Source organism: Pogoniulus pusillus, chromosome 6, assembly GCF_015220805.1.
Source record: "Pogoniulus pusillus isolate bPogPus1 chromosome 6, bPogPus1.pri, whole genome shotgun sequence".
Taxonomy (NCBI): Eukaryota; Metazoa; Chordata; class Aves; order Piciformes; family Lybiidae; genus Pogoniulus; species Pogoniulus pusillus.
The window spans coordinates 43879752-43901381 of record NC_087269.1 but is presented as its reverse complement, the minus strand read 5'-3'; the positions used below and the strand labels follow the sequence as shown (position 1 = coordinate 43901381).

The 21630-nt window shown below is 43.1% G+C and overlaps 1 protein-coding gene across 2 annotated transcripts in view; it reads right to left on the bottom strand.

Annotated features, from left to right (window-relative positions):
* The window catches only part of RASGEF1A (RasGEF domain family member 1A), a 171348-nt gene that overhangs the window by 76068 nt on the left and 73650 nt on the right, over positions 1-21630 (bottom strand). Inside the window, exon 2 of one of the 2 annotated variants that reach the window (XM_064145414.1) lies at positions 2712-2782. The exons of the other annotated variant lie outside the window; for it this stretch is intronic. The gene's annotated coding sequence lies outside the window, so the exon portion shown is untranslated. The remainder of the gene's footprint in view (positions 1-2711; positions 2783-21630) is intronic. 2 annotated transcript variants of the gene reach the window in all.

The following is a 21630-nucleotide window of genomic DNA, read 5'->3' as shown; positions in this document are numbered from 1 at the left end:
GAGACTGTGTCCCCTTGTTCTGTTGCTGGTTGTCTGGCAGAAGAGACCAACCCCCACCTGCCTACAGCCTCTCTTCAGGTAGTTGTAGACTCAATTTTGACTGCTATATTCCAGCTGGAGAGACACCTGCACTGAAAAAAGTGGAATAGTTACCACCACTGCTTGCCTGTAACATTCATCTCATCTCTTCAAAACACTTTTTAATAATCACACTAATTGATTGTGTTTTTTTTTCATGTCAGTGCATTTGCTGGCAGTTGTCCAGGCTAATTGTTCCTGTATCTAATAAGAACTTTGTCCTGTTGTCTTCAAATTCTAGTTTGCCAGGAACACTTTGAATTGAAATGCTGTCCTTCTAAGTACATCTTCTCCCACTTTGGTTAATGTGCAAAATGCTGAATAGACTGGGCAGAATGCAGCATAGACCCCATATAGTCCCAGTGGAGACAGCTTGCTAACGCAGTAGCAGGTCACTGATAAGTGACTCCAGTATGATTTTCCAGCTGATCATGGATCCTACTTATGCTGATTCCCTTCAGAGGAAACTTTCTTAGCCTCCATATGAGAATGTCCTCTGAGACAGATGAAGTAGCTTGAGCATAGTTCAGATATGTTGCTCTGGGACACTGCTGTGTTCCAGACATGGAATAAGGATATTAGTCTTGCTTGACACAACCTGTTCTTGACTACTTCTGTTTGCTGTTTCTCACTGCTTTATTGTACTCTAGGAGCCTACAAATCGATTTTCTTTTTGTCTTTCTGTGTCTTCCTGAGCATTACAGTTAGCATCCTTGTATGCAATACAGTTAGCATCCTTGTATGCAATACAGTTAGCATCCTTGTATGCAATACAGTTAGCATCCTTGTATGCAATACAGTAAGTCAACTAATTAAAATGCTGCATTTATCTTGATCTAGTAACCCAGCATCTCCCCTTCTGTGTTCTTTGCTGGTTACAAAACAGAGCATTATGGAATTGACTCAAATAGAATATTGCAAAACGAATTACTTATCCATTCTCATGAGCTGCTCATCTAAGTACAGTATCTATTAGAGGATTAATTAGCTTGAACAAATATCAGATGTTTACAGAGAAGTGCTTTTTCAGGTTTACATCCTGCACCATTCTATTACAATGATTGGGGGTGATTTTCACACAGGAATTTCCACAACAACTAATCCTTGGTACGGTATCATTTGTTTTCAGAACAACATTTGCTAGTTTTGCACATACTAAGTGCCACACTGAGATGCTGTGCTCTAGCCTTGTCCTAAATATACACTCCAGCTTGTTCAACAACTCATGAAAAAAATATATCTGCAGTGCACTGTAATATACATTGTTCAAATCCATCCATATATCAGAAATGGTTAACAACAGAAACTGATGCTGATCTCTTTTCATTTCTCAGACCTTGTGATTAAAAAAAAAAGGAGAGCAAAACAGGGTCAAAACTGAACTATCAAAATCCATGTGTCTGTTCCTTTTCTATATTTGTAAAGTCTACATTGGTCTATTCACATCCTTTCTAGGTTCTTTTTTGTAAGGAATGCATGTAACCATTTAGAGTTTGTTGTTGTTTCATACAAGTTAAAGTTTATTCCCAAGCAGTGAGTATGCTTGCAAGGATTTGCAAGAATATGCTGCTTGGAAACCTGCTATGTGTCTTGAGAGTGTTGGCACAAATTCAGCTGACAGAATTTGAAAGAGCAAAACCCTTTGAGTCCTTTTGCACTTGTTCATGGTATCCTGTTTAATAAACTGATAGGTCTTGCTACTTATTGTAACTCTCACCTGCACACATTAACCCTCCAAAAATACCATTTTTAGGTCTACAAATTATAATAAATGATCCTCTGACTGCCTTAGTTCTAGTGAAAATGTTAACATGTTCTCTAGATGCAAACTACTTGGGCCACATTTGGAGAAAGAATTGATCTGTGTCATTTTATGTCAACTCTATATTAGAACTGAATTTATAGATAGCTGTTACCAGTTTTCTGTCTAGCACTTTACAGGCCTGCTGTCCTGAATGAAGACAAGTAAGATTTATCATCTGGAAGGTGCATTTTTAAGGAGTCTGTTAGCTAAGAAGACAAAGTCCTTTGTTTCTAGAGCTGAGTATAGCAAAGCACAGCAATGAAGCATCTCATTCCGAAATATTAGTGAGTTATTTTGAGCTCTTGTCTCTGGCATTTGGATTTGTCTTTCCTGGACTTGATCTCCATGTTATATGTTGATATCAAGAGGAACTTGTTCAGATCTCTCAAGGAACACATACCATCAACTAGTCTCAATCCTGGCTTTACTGTTTAACCAGAGATTGGTCAGGCTGCTGAAGAGAAATGCTCCATTGTTGTGCCTGATGGGTTGGTGTTAGAGCCTAGCTGGTTTTGTTAAGACAAATGCATGTGTGTGTGTGTGTGTACACGCACATCTAATTGTATTACTTAAAAACTGCAGTGCTTGCCATATCTCACTTGGATTAATTAATTGTACTTCAGTGGTTTCACATGTGAAATGCTGACAGTGATTGCAGTAAAAGAGTGAGATGCAACCACTACAGAACAGTCGTTTGCATTCCCAGTCACTCAGAAACATAAATTGAGATGAACATGGCAATTGTACAAATGCCTAGCAGTAAGTTAAGGCTATAGGACTATGCACAGTTTCAGCACTTGAAGTAAACACCAGTTTTTGGGTGACTTGCCTTTTCTCTGTGGGCCTTTGATTGTTGTAACGGAAGACAGGCTACAGACATATCTTTCAGTCACAGCTGGTCTGTGGAAAGAAGCACAGCAATGTTGCAGGCTAGAGAGTTAAAAAAGTCACAGTAGGGAAAGATAAGTGCCTTTGAAGCTGGTCTTATTTGCCTTTTGGGGACTATCATACTGCGTTGCTGGTAGCAGTCTCTAATTCTAAGACTTTTGTCACATGGAAATGAATTTGAATATATATATATATATATTTCCCCCCCCCCCCCCCCTTTGGTGCATATAGCCAAGAAAGATCCCTAAGTTCTCAAACCATCCACATCCAGAATTTGACCTGGGTAGTCATAGAATCACAGAATGGCAGGGCTTAGAAGAGACCTCCGGAGATCAAATGCAACCCCACTGCCAAAGCACGGTCAGCTAAGGCTGACCACACAGGAGCATGTCCAGGCAGGTTATAAAAGTCATCAGAGAAGGAGACTTCACAGCCTATCTGGACAGCCTGTTCCAGTGCTTCATCCCTATGACAGTGAAGGAGTTTTTCCTCTTGCTGAGGTGGAACATTTGGTGTTCCAGCTTGTGTCCGTTGCCCCTTGTCCTATTGCAGGGCACTGGCCTCTTTCTCTTGACACCCACCCTTCAGGTATTTGTAAACGCTAACAAGATCCTCTCTCAGTCTTCCCTTCACCAGACTAAAGAGCCCCAGGTGTCTCAGACTAAGACAGGTGTTCCAGTCCCTTCATCATCCTCATAGCCCAGTGTTGGACACTCTCTAGTATTCCCTTGTTCCTCTTGAACTGGGGAGCCCGGAACTTGGCGCAAGGTTCCAGATGTGGTCTCACTAGGGTGGAGTGCTGTTTGCTTGCTTCCTTCCTAATGCACCCTACAGTACCATTGGCCTTGGCCACAAGGGCACACTGCTGTCCCACACATAACCTATCCTCCACCAGGACGCTAAGGCACTTCTCCATGGAGCTGTTTTCCAGCAGGCCAGTCCTTGATCTGTACTGGTGCATGGGGTTGTTTGCCCCTGGGTGTGAGACTCTACATAGAATCACAGAATCAACCAGGTTGGAAGAGACCTCCAAGATCATCCACTCCAACCTAGCACCCAGCCCTAGCCAGTCAACCAGACCATGGCTTTACTTGAACACCTCCAGGGATGGTGACTCCACCACCTCCCTGGGCAGCCCATTCCAATGCCAATCACTCTCTCTGGCAACAACTTCCTCCTAACATCCAGCCTAGACTTTCCCCTGGCACAACTTGAGACTGTGTCCCCTTGTTCTGTTGCTGGTTTTCTATACATTTCAAAATTCACCTCAAAGGAAAACACAGAGTTATCAGCTGTGGAAAATTCCATAAATCACAAAGAAGTGCCAGGACATCTTCTATCTTATGCTTGTGTTAAGGAATGTCATAGAACCACTTCTGACAGTAATTTTATGTATTGCACTTGCTGAAAGTTTTTAGCCAATGTGAGGTAAACTGCAACAAAAAAAATCCTTATCATCATTTTTGCTGTTTGTTGCTCCACAAAGGCACTCCACAGCACTATCTAAAAGGGGTTTGTACAGAGTTGATAAGAACCTAGTCTGTAAGTGGTCTCTTTCTGAAAACATCATTATACTTAGCTTTTATTCATTAGGAATTTCTTATAAACAACAGCATCAGTGTCTTTAATATTTAATTCTGCGAAGGGAGTCATAAAATTAGTTGCACAGTGATTGTGCATGGGTAGTTTAACCCTTTTTCCCTCCAGAGTTTCCAGTGCCAGCACAATTGGAAGACACTGCCAGTTGTTATAAATGATGTTTGCAATTTGAAGGAGCTGTGTTTTGCCAAGTTGTGTGTGTACCAAAAACATAATGTGCTGGTTCAACCAAGCGCTACTCAGGGCATAATTTTAGCCTGATGAATCATCATAATGTGCTAAAAGCTTGCTAGAACCTTATTGCTGCAAAGCATTAACACAGTGTCTGTAGGCTTCCATCTCCATTAAGTCACATTCCATTATAAATGCATCTCTAATGACATATGTTTTGCTGTGGACTAGTAACTGCTTTTCCCCCACCAAGCACTTTGCTCCTACATTCAGGGCACTCTGTGGTAAATGAAGGTTATGTGAATTAGTGTGATGTGAGAGATACTTAAAAATCTATAACTGAATATGCCCTGTTACTCCTAATGCCACTGCTTTGATTGGACACCTTACAGATTAGCACTGCCACATGGTTCCAAACTCAATGAGTTAAAGCATAGCACATACCCTGCGAGCTGCATGCAAAGCACTAATAGGAAATGAGAGATAATGCAGAAGTCATAACTCTCAAAAGCATCAACATCAATTACACATCTACATAAAATTACTGACTGTGTCTGTATTTCAGGATTCTATTGTTTTCTCTCTCAATTTGCTCTTTTGAAAAGGAAACCAACATGGGAAGGTGTAAAACACATGTTAAGGTTACTACTGTTTTATAGAATCATAGAATCAAGCAGGTTGGAAGAGACCTCCAGGATCATCCAGTCCAACCTAGCACCCAGCCCTAGCCAATCAACTAGACCATGGCACTAAGTGCCTCATCCAGGCTTTGCTTGAACACCTCCAGGGACAGTGACTCCACCACCTCCCTGGGCAGCCCATTCCAATGCCAATCACTCTCTCTGCCAACGACTTCCTCCTGACATCCAGCCTAGACCTCCCCCAGCACAACTTCAGACTGTGTCCATTTGTTCTGTTGCTGGTTGCCTGGGAGAAGAGACCAACCCCCACCTGGCTACAACCTCCCTTCAGATAGTTGTAGACAACAGTGAGGTCCCCCCTGAGCTTCCTCTTCTCCAGGCTGCACACCCCCAGTTCCCTCAGCCTCTCCTCATAGGGTTTGTGTTCCACACCCTTCACCAGCCTCATTGCCCTTCTCTGGACACATTCCAGCACCTCAACATCTCTCTTGAATTGAGGGAAGTAAATAGGTAAAATCTGCAGGAAAGCAGATGCTCACAGAAACTTCAGGCAGAGTCATCTGTTTAAAACTAGCTGCTGCAGATTAAAATACAACACAGAGTGCCTGATGTTTTGTGTGATAAAAGATACAGGTGAGAAAGCTGCCAGTGGTAGGCACAGGTACAGTTTTTAGTGTCAGAGTGTATTAAAAACCATTCCAAACTCCCACAGGAGACAGCACCTGGGCTGTGAGTTATTGAAAGTTGCACAAGGCTGCACATAATGGGCACTCTGAGGTTTATCAAACAGCAGGGTTATTCCTGATGTACTTGTTCCTCAAATCATTGCACAAGTGTTTTTCTGGAAAAAAATAAGATGCCATTCACTCACTGGAATGGGGAAGAAGGAACCAATTCAGGAAGATAGGAGAGACAGTAATAGCTGCTTTACCAGTACAGCCTTGCATGGGAAATGAGGGAATGCACCATGTCCAGACTGACATTGTAGAGATATTTTCAGGTAGTGAAGGTAGTTCACTTAGACACTTAAGCAAACAATGTGGATTAGCAGCCAGGAGCAAGTGTTTTGCTTCTCCAGTTGGCCAAACCCTTAGAGATGTCAGATGGAAAGCCATTAAGGATCAGTGGAATACTGGGCAGCTCTTTGTTGATGCAACACAGATGTGGCTATAGGCAATGCTTTACTGTATTGGTACTGTATTGTATGTGGTTGTTATGGCTCTGAAGTGCTGCAGAGCATGAGGCAGTCCTTAGGAAACACACCTGCTGGGAGACTATTTAAATACAACCTATTTGTCATCTGATAATTATCAGAAAGTATTGGAAATTTGGAAGAATGCTGTGTTTTCCTGCAAGCCTGGATTAAGCTGATGAAACAGACTTGGTTTGGCTTGAAATCTTTAGTTGACTGGGTTAGTTCAAGGTCTACAACTACCTGAAGGGGCATTGTAGCCAGCTGGGGGGTGGCCTCTTCTCCCAGGTAACCAGCAATAGAACAAGGGGACACAGGCTCAAGCTGTGCTGGGGGAAGTCTAGGCTGGATGTTAGGAGGAAGTTGTTGCCAGAGAGAGTGATTGGCATTGGAATGGGCTGCCCAGGGAGGTGGTGCAGGCACCGTCCCTGGAGGTGTTCAAGAGGAGACTGGATGAGGCACTTGGTGCCATGGTCTGGTTGAGTGGCTAGGGCTGGGGGATAGGTTGGACTGGCTGATCTTGGAGGTCCCTTCCAACCTGGTTGATTCTATGATTCATTCTACATCTCCCTCCTTTGAACTGTGTTATCTGTGTAATTTCCACTGTGAAGCATTCCAGTTTGAGCCCAGTGTCCTATTTGAATATATCGACAAGAAAGGCACCATTTCCTCTCCTATCTTGCATGTAGCAGGACTGCATTTGGTTTTTTTCTGCAGTGTTACATAATTGACTCAATTATGATTCATATCAGCACTTTGGTAGTTTTCAGCAATACTGCAGTGCAGGCTGACAAATTGTTCTCCTTCACACTTCAGGAAAAAAAACTGACTTTGTCCTTTAATCTGGTGAATTTACTTCATGCTCTTTGCATTTCAAGTTCTCCTTTGGAAAATTCAGGCATTAAAGACACATCTCATGGTATGTGCTGGTCTTCCAAGAGAAACTGTTAGTGAATACTAATGCTGCAGTGGCTAGTTTTAAAACCACATCATGCAATAAATGTGACTCCTTGTTGCTGTTCAGGTACACATGTAGCTGAGGTTAGCTGAGGAGGACCATTTTGGGTTGAGGAATGGCAAGCCAAGTATAGAAAGGACTAAATTTTACTGCTGTAAAGGATCTCTGTAATTGGGTCAACCCATTTGGAAAGTTAGGAAATCCACAGATTATCCAAAGTGTCATCTGTATCATAAGTTTAGGCAGAGGAGGCAAAGATTACGCTGAGCTTGAAACAGTTCTGCCATTTACAAAGACCATCAATCTTAAGCTGAGTTACATTTAACACAGAGCCTTGTATGTATCACAGTTTCTGCCCAAGTATATATATATTTCTGTAGGAAATCATCTCTTTAGTAGCAAAAGTACCATACAGATATCTTTTTGTTGCTTCTTTCATTTCTTGCTTTGAGGCATATACAACTTCCACTGCAGAAGAAGGCAGCTAATAAAAATACAACAAGATCTTTCTTTGATGTTTATAAGTTATTGCTAATGTGGGCATATTCCATTAGAAGCCACTTGACTCATTTTGCTGCTGGACTTGCCAAGAAAGTTGGCCCTAATGTGATTAATCTTGTTGCTTGCTTTCTCTTGAAATACCCAGTTGCCCAACTGTTACATAGTGTAGTGTATCATAGAGTCAGACAGGTTGGAAGAGACCTCCAAGGTCATCCAGTCCAACCTAGCACCCAGCCCTATCCAATCATAGAATCAACCAGGTTGGAAGAGGCCTCCAAGATCATCCAGTCCAACCTATCCCCCAGCCCTAGGCAGTCAACCAGACCATGGCACTAAGTGCCTCATCCAGGCTTTGCTTGAACACCTGCCCAGGTGGCCAAGAGAGCCAGTGGCATCCTGGCCTGCATCAGGAATGGTGTGGCCAGCAGGAGCAGGGAGGTCATTCTGCCCCTGTACTCTGCACTGGTTAGACCTCACCTTGAGTACTGTGTTCAGTTCTGGGCCCCCCAGTTTAGGAGGGACATTGAGATGCTTGAGCGTGTCCAGAGAAGGGCGACGAGGCTGGGGAGAGGCCTTGAGCACAGCCCTACGAGGAGAGGCTGAGGGAGCTGGGATTGGTTAGCCTGGAGAAGAGGAGGCTCAGGGGTGACCTTATTGCTGTCTACAACTACCTGAGGGGTGGTTGTGGCCAGGAGGAGGTTGCTCTCTTCTCTCAGGTGGCCAGCACCAGAACGAGAGGACACAGCCTCAGGCTACACCAGGGGAGATTTAGGCTGGAGGTGAGGAGAAAGTTCTTCCCTGAGAGAGTCATTGGACACTGGAATGGGCTGCCCGGGGAGGTGGTGGAGTCGCTGTCCCTGGGGCTGTTCAAGGCAGGATTGGACGTGGCACTTGGTGCCATGGTGTGGCCTTGAGCTCTGTGGTAAAGGGTTGGACTTGATGATCTGTGAGGTCTCTTCCAACCCTGATGATACTGTGTGATACTGTGTGATACTGTGATACCTCCAGGGATGGTGCCTCCACCACCTCCCTGGGCATATCCATAAGTGACTTTGAATTTGTTTGAGAACTCTCCTCTTCAGTACCTCTGCAGAGTACAACCAGATTTGTCCTGAGTAGTCGTGTTTCTTGCCCACGGGCTAGAACCTCTTGCATGGTTGCACATGAGAGAAATCTCTCTCCTTTCACAATCTCAGCTATGTAAACTTCTCATCCTCTGACCCTCCAGTTTCTAAATATTTTTAAAGAAGTTCTGTGATTACAATAAACAAAGAGGAGAAAAGTGTAAATTGTGCTGCCTTAAAGACAACTAACAGCACTCCAGGGCCATATTGAGACTTCTACAGAATTCTTCTAGTGTGAGGGACTCCCCTTTCTGTCTTAACTATTTACTTTAACTGCTTTTTCTGCTCTCACATTACCAAATACCATATGTTACCAGATACTTCTGCTGCCCTGCCTGTTGTGGCTTTATCCTTTCTATGGTCAGTGCATGCTGGAGAAATATACATCTTAATATGCCAAGTCATTCATAAGAGAAAAGCCTACATTTGTGGAGAAATTCTCTAAGGGCAAATGTATCTTGGTTTAGAAAAACAGCCTGCTTATCTTGCTGTCCTAGGTTCAGGAACAACCCTATTACAATGTGTACTAAGCAAAGGTTAGCCAATGTTTGCTTAATTTAAGCAGTCTTGTCAGCTGGATGACCTGGTTACAATGCAGTACCAAAACATGACTGTTGGACCCGTCGCTTGATTAGAAAAGTGGAATCCCTACTTTGCTTTTAAAAGAGCATTAGACTAATCTTGTAGAGGTGTTCTACCCAAACTTTTTCTCACTGAGAAATCTAGATTCAGGGAAAACTAAGCTAGGTCAGAAACTAAAGAGTTTTCCTGTACTATTACTCAAGATGACTTTCTTTCCTTGAACAAAGGAAATATATAAGCAAGCTGGATTTGCACTGTCACTGAAATAGAATCACAGAATCAACCAGGTTGGAAGAGACCTCCAAGATCATCCAGTCCAACCTAGCACCCAGCCCTAGCCAGTCAACTAGACCATGGCACTAAGTGCCTCAGCCAGAAGAGAGCAACCTCCTCCTGGCCACAACCTCCCCTCAGGTAGTTGTAGACAGCAATAAGGTCACCCCTGAGCCTCCTCCTCTCCAGGCTAACCAATCCCAGCTCCCTCAGCCTCTCCTCGTAGGGCTGTGTTCAAGGCCTCTCCCCAGCCTCGTCGCCCTTCTCTGGACACGCTCAAGCATCTCAGTGTCCCTCCTAAACTGGGGGGCCCAGAACTGAACACAGTACTCAAGGTGAGGTCTAACCAGTGCAGAGTACAGGGGCAGAATGACCTCCCTGCTCCTGCTGGCCACACCATTCCTGATGCAGGCCAGGATGCCACTGGCTCTCTTGGCCACCTGGGAGTACAATAATGTCACTTAAGACTGGATCATAACACTCCAGATGGGGAAGAAAAGATTGCACAGGCCTCTTTAATCATGACCTTCCCTAACTTTGGAATGGTTTACTTATACATGCAATGATTGCTACAATCATTTTGCAGCCCTCTTAATGACCTCCTTAACACACTGTTTTGATTATGATTTTATCTTCTGTCTCTTCTTCACGTGTAACATAGGCAGAGATATGTTCCATTTTTCTGAAGCAGGAAGTTGTTCCGATTTTCCCAGCCTAATTAAGTGAGAAAAGTCATCTGAGAACAATGCCCCACAGTACACACAAATTCCTATAGAGGACTCAAAGTATATATGTTGGTTTTGTAGTCCAGGTATGTGTTTGCACGTATAGTTCATCAAGAAAGTACCTCTTTAATATGTATTAATTTTTACTAAGTATTTTGTAATTATTCACCCATCTTCTGTCTTCTCTCTTCTTCCCCATCCCCCAATGATTTTTGATCCCTATGGAATGAAAAATGTCACTGAGCCTTATGTAAACTCTTCACATATGCATATTCCTCACATTGTTCAGTGGAGAAGAGATTTTGGCATGCACCATCAATTTATGCCAATTTTTTTTTGTTCCACAGTGCTGCTGTTTGTTTGATGGTTTCTGTTGGTTGGCCTGGCCAAAAATGGATGTCCTTCCTGATGCAGCATTAATCTTCCAGTGATGTAGCACAGAGAACTTTAGTGTTAAGCCAATCATTGTACAAAGTCTGCTCTGGAAACAGCTCATCTGAACAGCTTCAGTGTCAGGATGCTGAACCTGTCATGCTAAAGCACTCTTAAGTTCAATGTAAGGTAGTAAGCTTAGCCTGACTGTTTCCTTAAGTTTGTGATGTCTGAATTGGATTTTCTTTCTTGACTTCTAACAGGAAATTTATTCCCATATTGTTACATGTAGGTAGGAGGAAGGGGACAGAGTTGGCAGTGTGATGCTGTGAAAAGGCAGCTCCTTTGGGGTAGAAGTATTAGTTGATTCTTTTTTTCAGAGCTGCAATGTTTTGCAATGAGATGGTATTTCTTTTCCTCTTAGCTCTGTGTTCTCTAGGGTACCAAGAAAATGTGAGAGGATGTAGATGCAGGAAAGGTTGGAGGCTTTCTTCTTTGGCTACTGCTGTTGGTTTGTTAAAAACTGCCACTGAAAAGAAGCTTCTTGGAAAAAAAGAGGGAAATAGTAATGTATAATGCCCCTCAAAAGTCCTGATCAAAGCAAAGAGTAAGAGAAGTTTCTTGCTCTTATAGCACAGTTTTGCAGTCAGAGCATTTTCCAGATCAGAGAACCTATTAAGAACTGTGAATATATGAAAAGATTTAATTGCCACTTATGTAGCAGCAGCATCAAGGGTGTAATATATGGACATAGAGTTCTGTGAGGAAGTTGAGAAATTGCTCCACTAGTTCTGTTCAGTATGTGCACAGCTTAGCATCACATGGAGTAGTTGCTGCTCCTTGATTTAGATTGGATCTAAATTTGCTCCTCCTCTTTCTTGCTCACCAAGCAGCTAACATTTTCTCAGTGACACTTCACTTAGAGTCATGACTGTCCCTGTGTCCAGTTCTGGGCCCCTCAATTCAAGAGAGATGCTGAGGTGCTGGAATGTGTCCAGAGAAGGGCAACAAAGCTGGTGAGGGGCCTGGAACACAAACCCTATGAGGAGAGGCTGAGGGAGCTGGGAGTGTCTAGCCTGGAGAAGAGGAGGCTCAGGGAGAACCTCACTGTTGTCTACAACTACCTGAAGGGACATTATAGCCAGATGGGGGGTGGCCTCTTCTCCCAGGCAAGCAGCAACAGAACAAGGGGACACAGTCTCAAGTTGTGCCAGGGGAAGTCTAGGCTGGATGTTAGGAGGAAGTTGTTGTCAGAGAGAGTGATTGGCATTGGAATGGGCTGCCCAGGGAGGTGGTGGAGTCACCATCCCTGGAGGTGTTGAAGCAAAGCCTGGATGAGGCACTTAGTGCCATGGTCTAGCTGACTGGCTAGGGCTGGGTGCTAGGTTGGACTGGATGATCCTGGAGGTCTCTTCCAACCTGGTTGCTTCTGTGATTCTATGAATGATGCTGCAAAGCTTGAAATGGTAATTTAGAAGCAAGGCCAAGTTGGTTTTTAGTGCAGTGCTACTTAGAACACTCCTGGCACATGGTGTTTCTGCCTTACACAGCAGGGTCACTTCAACATCAGTGTCAATATTTAATGCAGTACAGCAGTGCCAAATTGTTGAACTTTACTGCTGGACCAGACATTTCATTTGTACAAGGAAGTTATACTCTGCTCTGGCTGATACCAGCTTTATCTTGAAAGCACTCTATTAACTACTCTGGCAATGGTATGATGCTTTTTACAGGTTAAAATTGCAAATTCAGTCTTTTCCTCAGATTTAACTCTTGTGTGCACATGAACTATTATCCAGTCTTTCAGCTAAACAGATAGGGTTGTCTTTATATGAGTAGCAGGCTTGAAGTCAGTTGTCTTGACAATAACATTCATTGCTACCAATGCAGTGTTAGCAAGTTGCTGTTATTCTGCTGAAGAGACAGATGAAGAAGAAAGCAGCAGATCAATGTTGCTTTCTGATGTTAATGAAGGAAGTCATTTTAGCCCAGAAAGGAATGTTAAATTCCTTTGATTGATGACATATGTTTGAGTTCATAGCAGGCTTTTCCAATCTCAGATTGAAAGTGGGGTAATTATCAGTGAGGGTTAGAAATAAAATTGTTTTCTATGTCAAAATGTCTACATTTTTCTGTCAGTCATGCTGTCTTTTGGAGTAGTGAAAACTGACTCCAGGTTGAACAGCAACAGCATCATAATCAAACTTCAATCCTTTCCTTGAGATTGGTTGTAGAATACACCTGCCCATTTTGCCTTGATGGCAGAAGAATGGGACATGTATTTCTAATTCTGGCAGGTATGCTGGTATTAAGGCTGGAACATTTGTGTTGGTAAAAATGATAAGCCCTGTCTCTCAAATCACAGAATAATTAGGGTGTAAAAATTGCTTTTTTACTCATCTCCATTTTTCCCCATAAGATTCACATGTGAATTATCTATACTATGAAGTTTGCCAGAATTATTTTTTTCAGTGCTGCCTTTGAATGCTTAGGTGCAGTAGCTTTAACTGACTCAGACAGCTACATGTTTTGGAGAGAGAGATTTTTAAGTCATAGAATCAACCAGGTTGGAAGAGACCTCCAAGATCATCCAGGCCAACCTAGCACCCAGCCCTAGCCAGTCAACTACACCATGGCACTAAGTGCCTCATCCAGGCTTTTCTTGAACACCTCCAGGGATGGTGACTCCACCACCTCCCTGGGCAGCCCATTCCAATGCCAATCACTCTCTCTGCCAACAACTCCCTCCTAACATCCAGCCTATACCTCCCCCAGCACAGCTTGAGACTGTCCCCCCTTGTTCTGTTGCTGGTTCTTGTTAATAGTGTCTTCTTTTGATGGAAATAAGTGTGGGTTTTGACAACTCATTTTAAGGAATTGTTGCTGAATTGGAGGAGTTCATCATTACTGTTGCATGTCTACTGATTGTGTCATAAACCCAACAGGCATGTGAAATTATTAATGACATGGTATTAATTTCAGCTGTTTTATGGATGGGAAAAGTTCCTGCTTCATTATGATTGGGATAAATGCTATGGACTTGATCCTGACTTAGGTTAAAGGAGTTCTTCAGGTATTAGTTCCCTCCATTCACAAACACAAAGTGGTTTAGATATGTCCATTTCCCCCTGTATTTCTTTGTACAGCTAAGGAAAGGTGTCACCTACTGGCAGGCAGATAAGATATGCAAAAGCAGGATCCTGAACTTTGTACACTGACAAAAGAGAAACCTAAATCAATGCATTTCCATAAATTCTCACAGAACTATCTTTAATAAAAAGACAAAACAGGGTGTGGTGGGGGGTTCTGGTATTTTTTCCAGTTGCTAGGTGTGGCCTATAACTAGGTCTGCCCTGTAGAAACAAACTAGGTGCTGGGTGCAGCCTTTACCCTTCATTGGAATGGGCTGCCCAGGGAGGTGGTGGAGTCACCATCCCTGGGGGTGTTCAAGCAAAGCCTGGCTGAGGCACTTAGTGCCATGGTCTAGTTGACTGGCTAGGGCTGGGTGCTAGGTTGGACTGGATGATCTTGGAGGTCTCTTCCAACCTGGTTGATTCTATGATTAGAATGTTGGACCTCTGATTCTATGATGTGTAGACTGTATTCCCAGCCTTTTGGTAACGTTGGCAGGAAAAAAAAATAGTGCTATATAGGTTTTGGTTTTCCAACCAATGTTGGGTTCTATAAGAGCTTTAAAAACGTTTGATTTGTTACAAAGAAAGAAACATGTCAGATATGCTACAAACATTTTATATACTATGAGGCACTGTCTTCCTCTGAAGTACTTCAATACCCTGGTTGCCATGGCAAGAGAGGGAATAGAAGGAAAAAATTCCTGCAGTGAATACATGCATAAGTCCAAAATCATCCCTCAGCAGGGCTGTGTGCTTAATAACTCATAAAGAATACTGTGGGTTTTTCAGAATGCTTTAAGGGAATTTGCTCCACTGATTTGTCTGGTTCTGTTCAAATGATTGCACACGCTGCTAAAGAGCAGAGGTGACCAGGAGGGGTAGCTGCATGATGGTGTGATTTGTGGCTTTGACGTGGGTGAGAACATCTTCGGTCCTTGGGGCAAAGAAAGCCTGTCTCCTTGGTATGGCACAGAAGAGGATGAGAGGGACCGGCACCACTCGAAGCTGCGTGAGTGGTGTGAAGGGACAGAGAGGCTGATAGTGTCCCTTGGAACTGAGCAGCACCTTTGTCAGCCTGTGGATGGCTGTGTTAGCTGGTACAGGTGAAAGCCCAGGTTTAAATCGCCTTGTGTTCAATGAAGGGTCTCTGAAAAGCTATGTGCTTCATGGCTCCAAAGAAGGTTGAAGGTGCTGATCTGTTGCCACCTTTCACAGCTACTGTCTGTCTCTCCTCTGCCATGTCCTGGCTTACACAGCTTCTGCTGTGCTGACAGGCTTGAGCATCTCTGTGCCACATACAAAATCCCTGAGCTTTCCAACAGCTCTGGGCTTTATGCTGGCATTGAAGGAACTTTTTTGCTCAGTGAATATCAGATACCTATCTCTAGCATCCTGGCTATTCTAAAACCATCCCAATTCCTTTTTAAGCCATAGGAATGTAATTTTGGAAGATTTTCCTAGAAGCCTGACCCAAAGATGCTTGGTACCCAATGTATCATGTTAATATCTGGAGCATTCACAGAGTTCAGACTGAGACCTGCATTAGAGTGATGGCATTGAGACTTCCAGTGATAGATGAGGGTGCCCACAGTCAGAGCAACTCAATGCAGCATCCTACTGCTAGCACCATCTGCTGCAGTTTTTAAATATAGAAGAGGATTTTTCTTAGTCAGCATGTTTCTGTCAGAACCAGCTCTTTATAGACCTAATCTGAATGCCTCTGCAGTGCCTCAGACTCCACCAGCTTTCTAATGGAATAATACAGCACAGCCTCATCTTTTCAAAGTGTGTTTGCCTTTTCTTAGCAAAGGGAATCAATTTTTACTCTCCAGTCATTTCTGTGGCTGTGTCTGCACTAATGCCTAAAAAATGTTTCCTGTCTTTGCACTATCATTTGTATTTCTGTCAAGAATGATTTTAGGGTTTGAGAAGATGTCAACTGCTCAAGTGTGTGGAGAGTTGCCTTTTTTCTTGACTATTGCTACCATAAAGTGAAATCTGTAATAATGTCATCAGCAGATGCCTACCTTACTTAGCTCCAACTCGGCCCTGGTTTTTATATACCTCAAAACCATGTATGAAAGCAGTGCTGAATAGCCTTGGCAACTCATCTGCAAAATGCCAGGTAACTTCTCTAAGATTGTTTAAGTGTCTGTCTCTAGGAAACGTGATGGTTAAACAGGTTTATAAAGCATTCTGAAAGCCACAGCTGAAAATACCTGGGTGTCTGGTATTCTTGGTGGTGGTGAAGACAAATGCTATGCAGGTACTGATCCCAGCACTGCAGGTAGATTGGTTTCCTGTGCCAGTGAAGCTTCTTAGCATCTAAACTTTGCACAGTTATATTCTCTAACACCTCTGTGCTGTTCATCTCTATGGAAAATGGCCTGGTTTTGAACATGAGGACATGCTCTGTGGCACCAGCAGTACATACTGCAGGAAAACATTTCTCCTGAGCTGATGGAGTGCTTAGGCAAACACAAGCCATCTAACAAACTAGTTTTATCCAGTCACAGTATTTTCTCTGCCCTCTCCAGGAAACAAAATTGTTCTGCTCTTTGCTGAAACTTTTCACATGCTGATGCATGCTCAGGGTGGGCTTAGGTGACAGCCAGCATGGAGTGCCAAGCTGCATGTGTGCCAAGTGTGTAAGACACAAGTGGTTCTGCAAGGAATGCTCAATTTGTCTGCACTTTCAGAAGTTTTCTTTTTCCTGTTTCGTGTCCCTTGAATCCTGAGGAAGATGTGACACAATAGGGGTGTCCCACAGGGTTGACACCCACAGACCACTTCTTCCTCTGATTGTTCCCCCACAGCTGCTCTGCAAACATTTCCTTCCCTTGCTGCTTCTGAATAGCAGCTTGAGAAACGAAATGTGCAAGGAATTGCTTGCTGTGCAAATGAAATAGGATTTTGCATATGCACATCTTAGGACATTAGGTTGGTCTAGTTAAGACAGGTTTTATGTTTAGCCTTTGTTTGGGTTTTGCTAAGCAGTTGGTTATTTGCTGAGAGGGATGCCTGTCTGTCTTCTCAAAGTACTTCATACCATAGTTATACTCTATTGACCTGAAATGCACCAATAATTTGAATAGTTAAATAGATGACTTAATGTGTATTTACTTATGTAGCAGTTCCTAATGCACCCTGCTGCTCAGTGAGTTCATCCTGCAAGTATATATCTCATTCAGTTGCTTAAGTGAGAAGTTATGTGTATTAGTTAAAGATCTCTTGAAGACTCTCTACAGTAATCATTCTTCATAGCTGTGTATCATGTCTGACATATAAAATGAATGGACATAGTCATTAGCTGAAGCTTTGCACAGCAGATTAAATGTATGACTAATAAACCCTGAAAACCAAGAATGGTGTCAGACATGATCATGGCCAATGTGAGTTTAGGAAACCTGAGGTTATTTTGCTGGAATAGTCTAAATGAGAAAGAGTGAGAATCATATGCTAGCAGAGCAACAAGTGGCAGGTTCACTTCAAAGTGGATGTATCAGCCTTGAAGGCATGAGATTTAACAAAGCCAAGTGCAGAGTTCTGCACTTTGGCCACAACAACCCCAAGCAGTGCTACAGGCTGGGGACAGAGTGGCTGGAGAGCAGCCAGGCAGAAAGGGACCTGGGGGTACTGGTAGATAGCAGGCTGAAGATGAGGCAGCAGTGTGCCCAGGTGGCCAAGAGAGCCAATGGCATCCTGGCCTGCATCAGGAACAGTGTGGCCAGCAGGACAAGGGAGGTTATTCTGCCCCTGTACTCAGCACTGGTCAGGCCACACCTTGAGTGCTGTGTCCAGTTCTGGGCTACTCAATTCAAGAGAGATGTTGAGGTGTTGGGATGTGTCCAGAGAAGGGCAACAAAGCTGGTAAGAGGCCTGGAACACAAACCCTCTGAGGAGAGGCTGAGGGAGCTGGGGGTGTGCAGCCTGGAGAAGAGGAGGCTCAGGGGGGACCTGAAGGGAGGTTGTAGCCAGGTGGGGGTTGGTCTCTTCTGCCAGGCAAGCAGCAAGAGAACAAGGGGACACAGTCTCAAGTTGTGCTGGGGGAAGTCTAGGCTGGATGTTAGGAGGAAGTTATTGCCAGAGAGAGTGATTGGCATTGGAATGGGCTGCCCAGGGAGGTGGTGGAGTCACCATCTCTGGGGGTGTTCAAGCAAAGCCTGGATGAGGCACTTAATGCCATGGTCTGGTTGACTGGCTAGGGGTGGGTGCTAGGTTGGACTGGATGATCTTGGAGGTCTCTTCCAACCTGGTTGGTTCTATGATTCTAGAAGTCTCTCTGATGTTCCTGCCTTGACAGAGAACCCCTGGTTTCACTGTTTTCCACATTTGGCTGTGCTCTGCCTGGAAACTTACATTAGCTCACAGTAGAGCATATTTGTTCTTTCTTAGATGATGTCTCTATTTATTGTTTGGGTAATGACTCTTAGCAGAAGTAGTGGGGTTTAATCTCTCTACATACATCTTTGGAAAATAAACTTGGGGCCATTAAAATTATCATCTTGATTTCACCCTATGAACTCCAACAGTCTTAATCTGACTTTGAAAGAAATGGGTTATTTGCAAGATAACATGTCCATTTGGCAGACTTCTCTTCCAAAGCCAGTAGGCTGATTGACAGATCATGCTCCCTTGAAACTCACCTGCACTATAGAAATCTGTTCATGAATGCTTATCTGGCCCCAGCAGATACAATGAATCCTTCCCCTGCTATTCAGGATCCTATTATTCCTGTCCACTTTCTTATAACCAGCAATATTAAAAGCAACCTTTTCAGTGTAAAATTTCTATACCCAGATAGTCACAATCTAATGAGGAAGCATGAAGCCTATAAAAAGTAGATGATGGAAAATGTGTAAGTTTTATTTCCTTTTAATTTGCAGTTGAAAATGGGCATAGAATGGAATATCATAATTGGGTTCATGACAGTTTTCTTAATGCAATTCTACTTAGGATGGCATAATCTCCAAACTTGGCAAGGAGGGTTTTTTGGTCTGGTTCTCTGATGGGCACTTTCTCAGCTTGTGATAGAGGATAGGTATTTCATTCCTATGTGAGATGGTTAACAGTACCAAACTACTAACATTTACAGACACTTCTCATTATGAGCTGGGTTTCTTTGCATGCTTACTCTGTTAACTGCCTTTTTTTTTAAGGTTGTTTCAGTTTAATTAATTCAGAAACAGAAATACAGGATTTTTCTGCTGCTAATACATTCAACTGGCCATTTCCTAGGATAATATTAATGTATTTCAATAGCAGGCCTTTATGATGCAGTTAGAAGAAGATTGTCATTAAATGCCTCCCCACATTTGCCAGGCTGTGTGTCTGGACTTCATAGTCTCTGCTCAGTGAGTTCATTTAAATCCAGGAAGCAGTGAGGTTGCTCTAGGCAGGTGCAGCACAGGTAGCTTGAGTAACAGGCTGACTTTTGTGTGCTGCAGAGGGGTGGTTTGGGAGCACAGTGGCATGTCTGAGTGGCTGCAAGTGGACTGTGGGATACACACAGTGTACCAAATCCATCAATTCTTCCCTAGGCAAAATACTTGAATGGGGAAAATAAGTGTGTGTTGGACATGTGCTAATCCAAATGATCCCTAGGCAATTCCAACCCCTTTTGGAAGCCTGTACAAATCTAGCTAAGTATAATTTTATTCCTTGGAAAGAATGGCAGCAGCTATAGCTGCTTTTGTGAATCAAAATGCTCTGGTTTTGATTAAAATCTAAAGGGTTTATTCACAGTTGGGTGCTTGGTTTGCTTTCTTCAGTACAAATTGCAATCTAAAAATGAACTTCAGAGAAAGAAATTGCATTTTACTCCAATGCCTCCCGTGGGTGATCTTTCTCTCTCTCTTCTTTTTTTTTTATGGTTGTTAGAAGGTTCTATGAACTTTTACAATGCAAGTCACTTACCAACATTTTCAACAAACTCTGACTGCTGATTCACGCTGGTTTCAATATAGAATCACAGAATCATAGATTCAACCAGGTTGGAAGAAACCTCCAAGATCATCCAGTCCATCCCAGCACCCAGCCCTAGCCAGTCAACTAGACCATGGCACCAAGTGCCTCATCCAGTCTCCTCTTGAACACCTCCAGGGATGGTGACTCCACCACCTCCCTGGGCAGCCCATTCCAATGCCAATCACTCTCTCTGCCAACAACTTCCTCCTAACATCCAGCCTAGACTTCCCCTGGCACAACTTGAGACTCTGTCCCCTTGTTCTATTGCTGGGTGCCTGGGAGAAGAGGCCACCCCCACCTGGCTACAACCTCCCTTCAGGTAGTGGTAGACAGCAATGAGGTCCCCTCTGAGCTTCCTCTTCTGCAGGCTGCACACCCCCAGCTCCCTCAGCCTCTCCTCAGAGGGTTTGTGTTCCAGGCCCCTCACCAGCTTTGTTGCCCTTCTCTGGACATGTTCCAGCACCTCAACATCTCTCTTGAGTTGAGGAGCCCAGAACTGGAGATGCTAAGACTGTCTTGTTTTTTCTTTTCCCCCATTTCTTCATATGCCTGAAGGCTCTATTTTACATGTTATTAGACTTATTATGTCAGTATTAATGAGATTTCCCATTTGATATAACTTTCATGCATTAACAGCTTTTATAGCTATGACTTCTTTTATTTGTGTATTATTTTTTACTGGTTTTACTCTTCAGTTATAGTATCAGGTCTTTTCCATGTGTCCTTTGACTCGTTTGAGTATAGGATAGCTCTTCTTTGTAAGCATGACTGTTTTGTGAAACCTCTGTTGTACCAGTTGGGATTGCTACCCTGTGGGGGACAGAAATGTATGAGGAAATGCACCATTATAAGCTATTGAATGCTGTATTGGGAAAATGGAGTTTCTTACTATCGTGCTGTATATGCACAAAAGGACTAGATAAAAATCCTCTAGCATCTTTTAATTTGTTTTGTATTGCATTGCACCTTCTTGGCAACTTAGTAAAGTTTTCCTAATGTGCTTTTTCCTCTTCTTCCCTGCCATGCATGACTGAGTGGCTGCACTTCTGAGAATTTGTATTTCCTTCTCTTTTTTCCCTCTCAAATCCCATTTGTTGTTTTTCTCAACTGCATTGAGGAAATACTTTCCATTTTGCAATCAAGGCAGAGGAGGATTTTGTGTGTTTTGACAATGCTCTTTTATTAACCTGAGTATTTCACATAATGCTCCATGTCTTATTTTTTGTGTTCCTTGTTGTTTGTGTAAGATTTAGGAATGTTGATTTTATGTTTTTTCTCTGTATGCTCTGTTCAAGCAGCTATGCAAATAATTCCTCTACTTGAAAGTAAACAAAAGCTTTTTAATTGCTTTCATATAGAGTGAAAGCAAATTCACGCAGGTCTGTCAGGTCTTTGGTATGGAGGTGATCTATGAGAAGCATGATAGAGTCCTTTCTGCTACAAAATGTTCCACACCCATCAACTGATTCTATAACAGTCCAAGAATTTTAGTCTGTTTATTGTCTTAGAGCTTAGGTGTAAGTTACTTCCATGAGCTTGAGGTATTTTACTCTCTTAGAGCTTAAGTGTAAGTTACTTCCATGAGCTTGAGGTATTTTACTCTCTTAGAGCTTAGGTGTAA